This window comes from Leopardus geoffroyi, chromosome D4, assembly GCF_018350155.1.
Source record: "Leopardus geoffroyi isolate Oge1 chromosome D4, O.geoffroyi_Oge1_pat1.0, whole genome shotgun sequence".
Classification (NCBI taxonomy): domain Eukaryota; kingdom Metazoa; phylum Chordata; class Mammalia; order Carnivora; family Felidae; genus Leopardus; species Leopardus geoffroyi.
In genome coordinates, this window is record NC_059342.1 from 86037970 (window position 1) to 86051678 (window position 13709).

General features: G+C 46.0%; 1 protein-coding gene across 3 annotated transcripts in view; it reads left to right on the forward strand.

The window, feature by feature from the left end:
- GARNL3 (GTPase activating Rap/RanGAP domain like 3) overlaps window positions 1-13709 on the forward strand; it is a 148808-nt gene that overhangs the window by 908 nt on the left and 134191 nt on the right. The gene's annotated exons all lie outside the window — the stretch shown is intronic.

Here is a 13709-nt window from a genome sequence, read left to right on the forward strand (position 1 = left end):
GAGGGGTTCTGGGCCGCCAGAGCGGCAGGTGCGGGAGGGGGGTCGCCCCAGAGAAGAACCAGCGAGCGTCTGAAATCCAGACCCGACGAGACGCCCCCCAAGCGTCGGTGCTGAGGCAGGCCCCGAGCAGAGCCGGGCTCCGGGCGGAATTCAGGCTGTGGAGAATGTGCCGTGCCGCCTCTTATAAAATGCTCAAGGACAAGGTTGGGAGATAGTCCCCTGAAGTCCCGGGGAGGTCTCCCTCCTGCGGGAGCCTCTCTGCGCTGCCCCAGGACCCAGGCCAGCCCCAGCCTCCCCAGCCTGGCTCTGTAGGTAACGCACACCTGCTGCCTCACAGCCCCGCCCATCCTCGTGCGGTGTAGCCCCCAACACGCCCGGCCCCTGGTGCCCCTCTGACCCGCCGCCGACGCCTTTCCTCTGCAGGGGGAGCCGTCCCGACCCCCCCCCCCCCCTTGTTTGGCCTGGGGAACTCTCTTGTAACTGTCCTGTTCCGTTCCTTCTCCTCCCTGGACCCTTGCTCCACTGACACGCCTTCCACCCGCTCTGCTCTGCCAGACTCGTTCCCTCAGCGGGCATTTTCTGAACTCGGAGCGCCTTCTCCCGCTCCAGCCTCGCTGAAGTCGGCCCTGCCCTTTTCCGGGCCCCCGGCCTCTTCTAGATGACTCCAGTAGCCTCCCAACTAGACTTTATCCTTTCACCTCTCAGATCCACATCCTCACTGGCTGCTGGAGGGGTCTAACCAAGACCCCCTCTCCAGAACTCTCTGACTCCCGCAGCAGTGATGGGGACTGGGGTGGGGGGACATGAAGAAAGATACGAGGTGGGACTCCGGTCCCCACTGAGGCGGAAAAGAAGAATCAACAGCTAGGCTGACAAACCAGGATCCTTAATGTGAGGTGGGAGGCCCTGGCACAGCCTGCCCCCTCCCCCTCACCCCAGGCGAGTGTGAGCGTCATGAGGATAGGGACCATCGCAGTCATGTTCACTGCTCTGTCCCCAGAGCCTGCCTCAGGCCTGGCCCATCACAGACACTTACTATCTGTTGAATGAATAAATGCCTGACCAGCTGGTCGTTCTTTCCCTATGCTGTGCGTTTCTCTCATCAGTGCCTTTACTCATGCTCTTTGCTCTACTTAGAAGAGTCTTTTTTTACTCTTTGGGTAATGCCTGCCCCCTCCTCCTCTGGGAAGTCTTCCCTGAATCCCAGGCTGAGCTCTGTGCTGGATCAGTAATCTGTGTAATCTATCTGCTATCCCACAAACGCTGTGTGTAATTACCTGGATAACAAGTCTCCCCCACTAGTCTGGGAGAACCAGGCAAATCGCTTTCTGTCCTTCTGGTGCTTACACTTGCTGTTGGAACACGAAGGAAAAAAATGTACCAAAAGATGAGGCTGAAGAGATGAGCCAAAAGCTGGATCCAGGCCTGAGGTAGAACATTTAGGTCAGCGCTGTCCAACAGAACTTTCTGCAATGATGGGAACATTCTGTGATCTGTGTGGTCGGATACTGCAGCCACTAGCTACCTGTGACTACTGAGCACTTGAAATGTGGCTAGTGCAACTAAGGAACTGAGTTTTAAGTTTTACTTGACTTTCATTGATTTGAATTAAGTAGCCACATGTGACTAACGTCTATGCCGTTGGACAGTGCCGGTTTAGAATACTTTTCTCTTCCTCTGACTTCTCACTTTTACCACCCAGTCCCTGGTCTTCATGACCTCACACCTGAAAGACTACATGATTTCTTCAGAGGTTTTCTTCTCTATTTAACACTCTATGACAGTATCGGGTCAACCTTAGAAATAATGATTACGAGTTTTCTGATTGTAAAAATAACTTATGTTTGTTGCAGTACAATTCATTTAGCCCATTTTTTTTTTTATTATCATACATGCAGTGTTTTACCAGTTTTTCACTCTTACTAAGGACACAGTGAATCCATGTGCATTAGTCTGTGCATAAAGAGGTAATCATTTCCTTCGGGTAAGTTTATAGAAGTGATGGAAATGATTGGATCCAAGGAAAGGGATGTTTTCAAGGCTTCTGAAGCATAATGTCAAATTGCCCACCAGCAAGTCGTGCCATTTCACAGTTCTCCCAAAACCATGTGTGTGTGCCTGTGTTTCCCACCCACAATGCGAGGCATTATCATCTATAAAGTGGCCCCTGGTTTTAATTTGAATTTATTTGTATGGTAGCGAGGTGAAACTTTTTTTCTCATATTTATGTATAATTTGTATTTCTTTTTAAAATGAAATACATTTGCATGCACTTTGTCTATTTTCCTTTGGAATGTTTATCTTTTCCTTATTGAAGCACGTTCTTAAGGAAATTAATTTTTCTGGTCAAATATGTAGCACATTTTTTGCAGTTCATTATTTGCCTTTTAACTTCATGATGTTTTTTGATAAAGTTTTTGTTATTTTAAAAAATTCAGTCAAATATATTTATTCCTCCTGTGTATGCTTAATTAGAAAATAATTTGCTAACTTGAAACAGATGCTCATCTACAATTTCTCTTATTTTTGTTGCTTAAAAAAATATTCCTCGGCGGGGCGCCTCGGTGGCTCAGTCGGTTGAGCTTCTGACTCTTGATTTCAGCTCAGGTCATGATCCCAGAGTCATGGGATTGAGCCCTGACTCCGGCTCCACACTGAGCATGGAGCCTGTTTGAGATATTCTCCCTTTCTCTCTCTCTCAAAAAATTCCTCTTTGATTCATTAATCCAATTATGTCACTTTTAAGGGAAACTATTAACAGCTGGCTTCTATTGGGTTGACAGAATGGACAATTAGGGCCGAGAGAAGAAAAATCACCTGTGATATTTCTTAACCACATGAGTGTGTGGGTCCCTACAGCAGGCCTATTGTTCCAGAAAGTTCAGGGTAGTGATGGGGTGTGGAGGTGCTTAGAAGGCTCTGTAGGTGATTCTGACGGACCACCAGGGATGAGAGCCTCAGCCTCACTTGTGGGCATGCTGCCAGATTTGCCTCCCTGACTCCAAAGTCCTCAATTACTACTCATTTCCTGTTGTGCAAAAAGTTTAAATGCCACCATCTCGTGTATAGGGCCTTTCAGAATCTGGTTTAACCATATTTACTCAATCATCTTGTTGACATTGGGAAAAAAAGCATTACTTTCAAAATGGCAACTGTCTTTGCTAAATATCCTGTGTCAGCTCTGTTCACTGGCAGGCAGACACAGTCCGTGATGAATGTAAAGGAGGAAGGTATGGCCCAGGCGTTAGGCATCCAGCCAGGTGGCGATGAGAAAGACCAGCTGGGAAATGTGGAGGCCAGAGGGCAAGACATTTAGACTGTTAAACCCCTTGCCCTGGATGTGTTTGTTCTCATTTTCTAGGAAGGCGTATCAGATTGTGTTCAAGAACGAGGGCTTTAGAGTGAGACACACCTGGGTTCAAGTTTCTGTCTTTTAGGTTGTCATGTGTGTGGCCTTGGCCAAGTTGCTTAACCCTCTGACCTTTGGTTAACCCATTTGTAAAATGACGGTAACACCTATCTTACAGTTCTGATGTCGGCTTGAAGTGAACTGATTTATGCAAAGCACTAAAAACAGCATCTGGCACAGAACATTACTAAATGGCAACTGTTATGGACAAAAATGATTAACATTTATATGCAAGTTCTCAACCTTTCCCTTCCTCTTTCCTCGTTAAAATTCTAGCTTTATTTAATTTCTCCTCCTCCCCTACCCTCAGAGCAAGGTCCTGCCTTGCTTTTTTGCATTTTTGAGCTGCAGATTTAGGAAGAGAGGGATTGAGGAGGACACTAGGCACACAGGGCAGTGGTGAAAACTGGCTGATAAAAAACTTTCAGGGGGTGTTTAGAGAGGAGAGGTACAGAAACCCACTTTGTATGAGGGAGACTAACAGGTCTCCCTCTTGTTTTCGTGGCTCAAAGATATATTTTAAGAAATATATCTATTGTCTTCTGTGACTTTGTGGTGATCGAGAAATACATTTGATGAACCAGAGTTATTTTAAGTGATTCTATTGCTTTACTATCATTTTGGCTGCAACACTTCATGGAGCCGAACCACACGTGAGCGTGAGCCACAGTATTAGGGTTACTAACGTGTAGGATTGAATTTGAAAGGCAGATTCTAAAAGTCAAAGACTTTCAACAACGCGTCACTTGAGTTAGCCTCTCAGCGGTTCTTCAAGTGTGGTCTCTGGACCTACGGCATCAACTTGTTAGAGATGCAGATTCTCAAGCCCAACCTCAAATGTGCTGAATCAGAATCTCTGGGGATGGGGCTCAGGAAACTGTATTTGGGAACCAGGCTCTCTTGTCCAAATACGGTGGTTCTCAAACCGAACATATATGAGAATCACTAGGAGGACTTCTCAGAACAGTTTTTGGGACCCACCCCCACAGATTCTGATTCACTAGGTCTGGGTGGGTCTATCAATTGTATTATTTCTTTTTTGTTGTTGTTGTTAATGTTTATTTATTTATTTTTGAGGGAGGCCGGTAAGCCGGAGGGCGGGGGGCGGGGGGTGCAGAGAGAGAGGGAGACACAGAATCCGAAACAGGCTCCAGGCTCCGAGCTGTCAGCACAGAGCCTGACGTGGGGCCCAAACTCACAAACCCTGAGATCATGACTGAGGCGAACAGAGGCCCAACTGACTGAGCCACCCAGGCACCTCCTATGAATTGTATTTCTAACAAGCTTATAGTACTACAGGTCCAGGGATAGATTTTGGAAACCACCCTGCTAGGTCCCTGCCGGAATTTTTTTTTTTTTTTTTTTTACAACAGACTTCACAGCTGATCACCTTCTGCTTATTACGTCTAAGGTCAAGGAGTCCACTATTGCAAGCTTTTTTGTTATTGGGCAACTCTATGACCTTTCCTTAATAATGAAGTCAAAGCTTGCCTCATTATGTTTACCACGAATCATTCACGATTCTGCTTTCATAGCTACTTGCAGCAACAATGCCTGTGGCTCTGATGCCAGGTAAAAAGTGATGGCTTGGATGGTGGGGTGCAGACTCAGTGGTCAACTGGTTCTTACTCCTTTCTGGCTACCCCGGTGTGACCATCAAGCAGTTCTTCTGTAGCCGCAAGCAGGATTAGTAACGCATCGCATCTTTTCTGATGGGCACCTTACCGGTTGTTAATTTTTCTTTTTGGTTCATGCAATTGCAACATTCTGGAGTAAACCAAGCAAGCCTTGGGGTAGGACAGACCCAGGTGCTCAAATATTGTTATCCATAGGCTTTCTTCATTTTCTGGGTTGACTTTGTTTTCCAGGTCTTTCCGCATTTAGGCAAAGAAAGTTAACCGTTTTGGGCTTAACTTTCTTTTTTTTAATTAATTTTTTAAATGTTTATTTATATTAGAGAGAGAGTGAGACAGAGGGCGAGTGGGAAAGGAGCAGAGAGAGAGAGGAGACACGGAATCCAAAGCAGGCTCCAGGCTCTGAGCTGTCAGCACAGAGCCCAACGCAGGGCTCAAGCCCACCGACTGCAAGATCATGACCTGACCCAAAGTCTGACAGTTAACCAACTGAGCCACCTAGGCGCTGCGGGCTTACTTTCTACCAGTATACAATCCCAGCAGAAAGGTAGTGCCTCTCTTTCAATCGTTCTAGAGCATGTTTCCCAAGCTTGGCATTCATTGTATCTCTCGGGGTGTATGCTCATCCCTGAACCAATCTTTTTGGCCAGAAGTGGGTAAAGCATGCTGATTGGCCCAGTCTAGATCAAGTGCCCAACCCAGAACAGAGGGATTAGATTGCTTCCATCCATAGAGACCAAGAGGCAGTGATTGCCCAAAGGAAAATCCATAGTGCTATTGCCAGAAGGGAACTGGATACTGGTTTGACCCCTCAAAAAAAGGTATCATCACATTTGGGAAGCTTTTCAAAATACAGATACCCTGATGCCACCCGAGAGTCACAGCACTGGGATTTCTGCATCTTTTAGTTTTCGTCGTAAAAGACTACCTTAGTTGAGTGTTGAAAGTATGCTTACTAAGTTTAGCCGCAGTGGGTGCCGGAGCCCTACATAGAGATTTTGAATCACAAATAGAAAACATATTTTCTCCTTTCTCAAATATTGCTTCCTACATAGTGGCTTCCTTGTTAGTAATGCATATAACCCACACCTTGTGAGAATACAAGACAAAAGCTTTTTGTTCCTGAACATGGCTTTCAAGGCCAAGATAGGGTCACAAAAGAACAATTGTCTCTTATGCATTGTATTGCCTTCTTCTTCCTTGCGTGTCTCCCGACTTCGAGATTCTTTGATTTTTTTTTTTTTTCTTTTTTTCCAGGAGACTCTCTTCCCCCAGGTAGTTTCATAAACAATTATTTTAATGTGGGCTGTTTTCATAATCTTCATTCCTCTATATTATGTAGTTATTCTTTTTGTTTGTGTTGGGCTGTTAAGTATTTAATCACAAATAAATCTGCCGCTGTCAGTTTTCCTTTGGAAAAACAGCAGTCTTCCTGGGAAGGATTATTAAGAGCTGTCTTGTATTGGGCTGACATAATGGGCTTTTAGGGCCAACAGAAGAAAATTAATTTTCATATTATGTCTGTTCTCCTAAGAGAAGGGAAAAAACAAGTTTTATTATTCGCCAAGAGTTTAAGTTAATGCAAACCAGCTTCCTTTCTCAGAGGAAGACAATAGTCAAATTCATTTTGCTTTAGAAGGTTAATATGAGAAATTATGTTTGGTTGTCTGGTTTCCAGAGTTAAAGATCTGAGCAGACATGGAGCCTGACAGACAGTGCTATAAGAAAATTATTAGACATTTGGCCTGTACAGTGAGACTCACTGCTGGTTTTCCTGAGGGAAAGAAATTTCTAAAGCAGCATATGCAAGTGCAGGGGTGTGGGAAAATATGAGCCACACATCTGCTTGTCTCTGGAGCTAGGATCTTGGAGGACAGGAGGCAGATGCGGGTTAGCAACGAGGTGTCGCTGCCGAAGGAGGTTTATGTTAAAGGCTGTTCCTGTTCCTGCAGGATTGCTTGTGAAAGTAAAAAAGGGGGAAAAAAAAAGCCATTGGGAGCATAGAAATATAACGCTAATAATTTGATGCCAAAAAGATTAAAAAGATTGACGTCAATCTCTGTTTTCTGAGTTGGAAAGATACCGAGGATATTCGTAGACGTTAAGTGAAAAGAAGCGAGTGGCTTCTTCTGGTCATAGCATAGCAAATGTGTAGAATTACAAATGGGATTTAAAGTTTTCCAGGAGCCATATCTTTTTTTTTTTTTTTTTTTTTTAAGTAGGCTCCGTGTCCAACATGGGGCTCAAACTCACAACCCTGAGATTGAGTCACGAACTCTACCGACTGAGTAAGCCAGGCTGACTCACCCCCTGTGGTCACCATATCTTAAAAAGTAAAAAGAAACAGGTGAAATTAATTTTAACAGTTGTTATTTTTGCTAACTTACTATATCCAAAACGTGACCCTTTTAACATGTAATCAATATTAAAAATAACGAAGATAATTTACTTTTTCTTTTGGTACTTTCTTCGAATTCTGGTGTGTATCTTACACTCACGGCATCTCAGTGGAGACAAACCACATTTCAAGTGCTCAGCAGCCACATGTGCTCTGCCACTCCCTCGCTGGATAACACAGATAGGGATCTTGGGTAGGAAGTTTGTGAAAGAGTCCATTAAGGTTTTTGTTTGTTCCCTCACTGCAACTGTGAATCACCGTGAAATAGGAGAAGGAAACAAATGTGGTCGGGAAGGGGGGTGGGGGGGAAGGATACCAGAAGACTTTAGGAAAAAGGAATCACTAACTAAACATTAGTCAGAAAAAACGACTGTAATTTGATGGACTTTCATGAACTGTTCGCCTAAATCCCAACTAAAATTTAGACTTGGAGAGTTAAATGTGAAACCATTGTGTCACGGATACAGGATGTAATTCAAAAAAAAATGGGTTGGGGGGAAATCAGTATAAACAGTCTAAAAAGTAAAACGGGGGGGGGGCAGGTAATGATTCTCTGTGTCAGATGTTGCTGTTAGGTCAAACAAGAGAAAGAACTTAGAACTGACTGTTGGGTTTAGCATCGCGGGGTCATTGGTGGCCTTTGACAAGAACAGTTTCTTTGGAACAGCGAGAGTGAAAGTCACCCTGGCTTGACTTCAAGAGATCAAGGAAAGGAACTAGAAACCATGAATACAGTGAGCTCTCCTCTGGCGTGGAAGGGCTACGAGTTGAAAAATTGTTGGTTGGTTTTATTTGGTTTTGATTGGGGGTTTTCTGCTTTTGCTTTTGTTTTAAAGAGAAGCTTATGTCCGATGGGACCGATCCAGTAAAGAGAAAAGATTTCAGTAGCGGGGGAGAGGGTGTTTTACTTGATAAAGAGAAAATTCACAGAGGCTATAATAGCTGCCTGCCCAGATTTGAAAGCGTGTCAAATGAAAAAGGAATTGGGCCCCCTCCACTCTGTGTATGGCCCTGGGCTAGACCTAAAATCACAGTGGGTATGAGGGATAATAAAACAGATTGGGCTCAATACATGAAAGTACATTCCAGCAGTCAGTACGCCCCATGCTAGCACGGCTTGCTTCAAGATGCAGCAAAATTTGTATTACTGGAGATGTTAAAGCATCTGTAGGTTAGACTAGTATTTCTCAACTCTTTTGTGTTTTCAGCACACTTGTGGATACACCAGGTTTTGGTGGCACGCTTGAAAAGACGCAAAGCAGTGTTAAGCTGGTCAGGGACAGGGATAGCATAATCGTTACCCACCTCCAGCAGTGACCTGAGAAGCACCTCCGATTAGCATGCTGTCCTTTTGCTTGTCCTTCACACTTCTTCGCTGTGTGAGCAGAAACGGCTTAGTGCTCTAAGCACGCTCTCTCTTATATTCAAAAGGCAGAATTTCCACATATTCCAGAAAAGTCCAGTCTTACGTTGTTGCCACTGAAGGTTATACCCACCATTACACCCCCACAGAAGAAACTCTCGCCCTGCTCCACACTCTGCACAGGGTCACATGAACCATTCAGCTCAAAATCCAATCTGATAAACATCCCTCTCGGAGGCCTGTCATTCGGGAATCAGTTGCAGACCACAGAGTCCTCTCTACCTGGTATAAGCAGAATGAGATTTAATTGTGGCACAGGGAGTTGAGTGCTTACAAAGTTGTTGGCAGGGTGGATAGCAGACTCCAGTCTGGGAGTCTGGGAGCCCCCAGGAATAGCTCCTAGGCCCCAGAACCACTGTGCTCTGCCCTGACCAGGAAGGCTGCCATTGATAACAAGAAGCTGACGGGTCAAGCAGCCGTCACCACCTTAGCTAGCTGCAGAGCCATGCTACCAACTCTGCTTTGATCCCCAAGCTGCCAGTGAGGCTTCAGAAAGCCATAGATTCAAGAAGCTGCTGACTCCAGAACCACAACAGCTCTGTCATGATCTCTGAAAGCAAGATGGCGCCCCGTATCCTCTTTATGAATCCTCCAGACTTTGTTCTGAGGGAGAGGCTCTCGTGAGTGCATCCGGTTTGTGGAATCGAATTCATCTGCAGAACTCTGAACTGCAACGAAGGGTAGGACATTGACGTTCCAGCTTTCTAACTGTTGCGCACCGGAATGGGGCTGCGATGGGTATTGAGTAAGTCATTCCACGGGGACTGCCACAAACAGCATCTTTCTTTAATCACGGCAAAAATCAATTAGACACGTGGATCAAAAGTTAGTAGCAAGCCAGTGAGGGTTCCTGTACGGAGGTAAAAACGAGAAATCAGCCCTCAGCTAGCTGGCTGAAGTAGACTTGCCAACTCTCCGTGTCAACGATTCTATAGTTTTAGCACAAATGGAAGTGAGGGCGTAAGTACCTATCTTGCATCTTATGACAGGAGAGGAAAGTGTCTTTAGAGGGGCTGCCAGCCATTAAGTATTTTCCAGTGTCAGTGCCATATATCAGGCCTGGATTGATGTCTTGCAGATGGATTGTCTTTGCTCCATGCACTTGTCACAATGCTCACAAAGTAGCTGCCTGTCAGAGATGGGCAAAGAAATAGAGCAGGTCCCACAGCGGTCTGATTCAAGCCACCAGTGTGCCCTCATTCAAGAAAGGCCAAAATAGTCTGACATAGTCTCCCTATTCCAAGCGAATATTTCCCTTGTGGTTTTGTATTCACATGGTCACCTACTCATTCGGCAAATAGCAAGTACTTCTGTTTGCTAGGCACCGGAGATACCCAGTGAATGAGACAGGTGGGGCTCCTGCTCTCATGGAGAGAACATTCTAGTGGAGGGAGGAGACAAATGTATAACGTTTGCAGACAGAGGGATTCTGCCTTCCCATGCCCTGAGCTCCGCTCCGTCCCTTGACTGCTGAGCCAGCTCAGACCCCAAAAGCTGACGATTTGAAGAGAGGCAAGAATGATGATGTGTGCTTGATTGAGGTTGTTTTCAGCCAACAATCAGAGCAAGGATTAATGCGTAAGATCAAGGGCTCAAGGGAGTGGGTGTGGCTCTCAAAAGGCTTCCAGGTTCCTCCTGGGATGTCAGCGGAAGCTCTGTGATCAGCGCAGCCTGCACCGAGGGGGAGGTCAGCCACTTCGAAGGAGCCAGAACTGAGACCTTGTTGCCTTTTATGTCATTTTGCTGCTGCCTTTGGGGGTCTGCCACCCAGCGTTGGAGACAGCACTGGTGCCCCAGTGGTGTCCTTCCGTGGTCTGTTTCTTGCTGCATCACGGACGGGGCCCGGCCTCGGCCACCGCAGCTGCTGGTCCCCACCTGGGGCGCCCGGCTGAGTTCCGCTCAATGGCTGCTGATGCTTCCTCGCGGCCATCAGCAGTCCACATGTCTCTACTCACATCCCTTAAGACTCACGACACTAACACTCGAGGCACACTGACGGCTTGGGAGTTACAACCTGAGAGGGGAAAACTGTAAACTGTTTCTAAGGGCTGCTCTGCGTAAAAACCCAGGCACCTGCCAAAGGCCCCCTCCCAGAGATTTGCTCACCAGCACCTGTTTTCTCCTTCAGGCCCATCTCCCTCCCAGGAAGCACAAGGATACTGAATCCGCCTTTTCCCAGCCACAGTTCTAGGGCCTTTTACCTTAGAGCCATATGAAGTCTGTCTGTTGTGTTATTTGGTCATTTGTTTTGAGAGAGTTCTTGTTGTTTTTTTGTTTTTTTGTTCTGTTTGAGAAAACAAAGCTGTTAACATGTTTTCATCCGATACCTGTTAAAAATCTTCTGGTCTGTCCTCTTCATCTGCCTTTGGCAAACGTTTTTTTCATAGGTCCTGGGCTGGTTTGTTCCTGCCTGTCCCTTTCAGAATGGAAGCAGTTCTGTCCGGGTCTGTGTTTAACCATTAATAACGTGGGCAGATTTACCTCGACTCCCTTCCCTAGTCTTCTGAGCAATGGTGCGTCTTCTCTGTCAGAGCTGGAGCTGGAGGTCTGGCCTCGATGCTCCTCAGGAAGCAGGAAGAGTCCAGAGACCGTGGGAATGTGCCATCTGTTTTTCCTCTCTCCTCGGGCTCTTGTTCCCATCTGCCAGCCCCCGTGCCTGTGGTGTTTGTGAGCCCGTGGCAGGACTCGCCTGGAATTTCCAGGGCAAACAGGCCCCTCCGAAGGGGGCCTGGGTCAGCGTCACCTCCCATGACTCGCGGGCCTTCTTGTGGTGGACTCCAATGTACTTTTGGCTAATGTCTTTCAAGAGGGTCAAATGGCTCCTAAGATAGACTTTTTCCTCCCGCCTTCAGCCTTTCCTCAGATCAGGCCGTCCCTTCTTATTAGCATGCTGAGGCAGTGGACGTGAGAGAGAGACAGAGAAAGAGTGAGAAGAAGCAGCTTCTTCCCAGTCTTGCCCAGGCTTCCAGTCCTCATTCCCCCAAATCAGGTATTGTCAGGCCTTTAGAACATTCTTGCTCACCTCCCTCACCTTACATAAGGTGGTGGAACGCGGTGTTCGCTTTCAAATTCGTCCACACATACTGTGTATAGCGGATCTTCAGAGCACGGAGTTTGGCCATTCTCTTATTTCAGTAAGTTTCTTCTATATATTGGACTATTTTTGCTTACTTCCGCGGGTTCCAAGGAATTATGCCAAAGCACACTTACTCTGCCATCCTTCCAAGAAGTTCCTCAATTGCTAACTATATTAAGGAGCGAGACCATAAAGATAAAATGTCAGGAGATTAAGAGGAAGATACATTTTTTTTTTTAAATTGGGAAGTTAAGCCTAAAAAAGATAACAAATGAATGAAAGGATTAAAACGGACCGGTGACGAGACAGAATTTGAACAGTTAGAAAATGAAGCTCAAGAAGTAGCCGAAAGGTTAAAAAGCGAGACTCGAAGGGTAAAGTTCTGGCAAACGGATACAATTGGTTGGCAAAATCTAAAAGAGCTAGCATTTAAGTATATTTAAGCAAACTTAAAGAGTCAAGGGCTAGAGAATCACATGCTAAGACAATGAAAGAATCTAAGTCTTTAAAGGTTAAAGTAAACTAAAAGGTTGAATGGAAGCCGTATGTAAGGTTTATCTCATTCTATAATATTCCGTATTAAAGGTGTACCTGTAGGGGCACCTGACTGGCTCAGTCAGAAAAGCATGCAACTCTTGATCTTGGGGTCATGAGTTCGAGCCCCACTTGGGGTGTAGACATTGCTTAAATAAAATAAAAAAAAAAGATGTACCTGTAGTGAATGACCTACAGAGGTGTCTAAGAGTGTGTTTAGATAGAAAAGTGCCAGAATATTGCACAGTCTGCATATGTAAACATCCCACCAAGCTTTGCAGACAGGTAGAGAAAGGAGCCCTACGGATCCACCGCTCTGGTAACTGGAAGCAGGAAGGGAGTGGACATGGATGTTGTGGGCACAGTCAGGTACCCCCCAGGTCCCCTCACTATTTCTGGGCCCTTCTCCCCTCCCCTCTTCAGTGCACTGTGGCTCAAACACCCACACCAGCCTTGCCTCTTCTTAGATGCGCTGCCCTCGCTCCTCTGTAGCTGCTCTGTGCGTTCGTGCAGGGCTCCGCGTACCTGGGGGTTTGCCCCAACCCCACCTTTGGCCCTCAGCTCCTTCTCTCAGGCGGGACAGCTGAGGTGCTGTCCCAAATCTAAAGCAAGCCACATAGATGATTTTACATTTTCTAGTGGCCACTTTAAAATTAATTCTGCTAGTAACAGAATTTTATCTCCACGTAATCAATCTAGAAGTTATTAATGAGATGTCCAAAATCCTTTTGTATGTGTATTAACTCTTTGAAATCAATGTGCATTTCATGCTTCCACATCTCACTTTGCCCACATTTCAGTTACTCAGTTGTCCCATGTGGCAAGTGGTGGCCACTTTGGACAGCCCAGCTCACCCAACCTGAAGCTGTCCCCTCGGAGGACTTTGCCTGCAAATGAAACCTCATGGCCCTGCCTTGCTTCCTCCACTCCTTTGTGGGCTTCTTTTAGGAGTGCGTTTTTTTGTTTTTTTGGTTTTTTTTTAAAGTTTATTTTTAGGGGGGTGCCTGGGTGGCTTAGTCGGTTAAGCATCCGACTTTGGTTCAGGTCATGATCTCATGGTTCGTGAGTTCAAGCCCCCTGTCAGGCTCTGTGCTGACAGCTCAGAACCTGGAGCCTGCTTTGGATTCTGTGTGCCCCTCTCTGCCCCTCCCCTGCTCATGTTCACACGTATGCGCTCGCTCTCTCTCTCGCTCTCTCGCTCTCTCTCTCAAAAATAAACATTAAAATAAAAAATT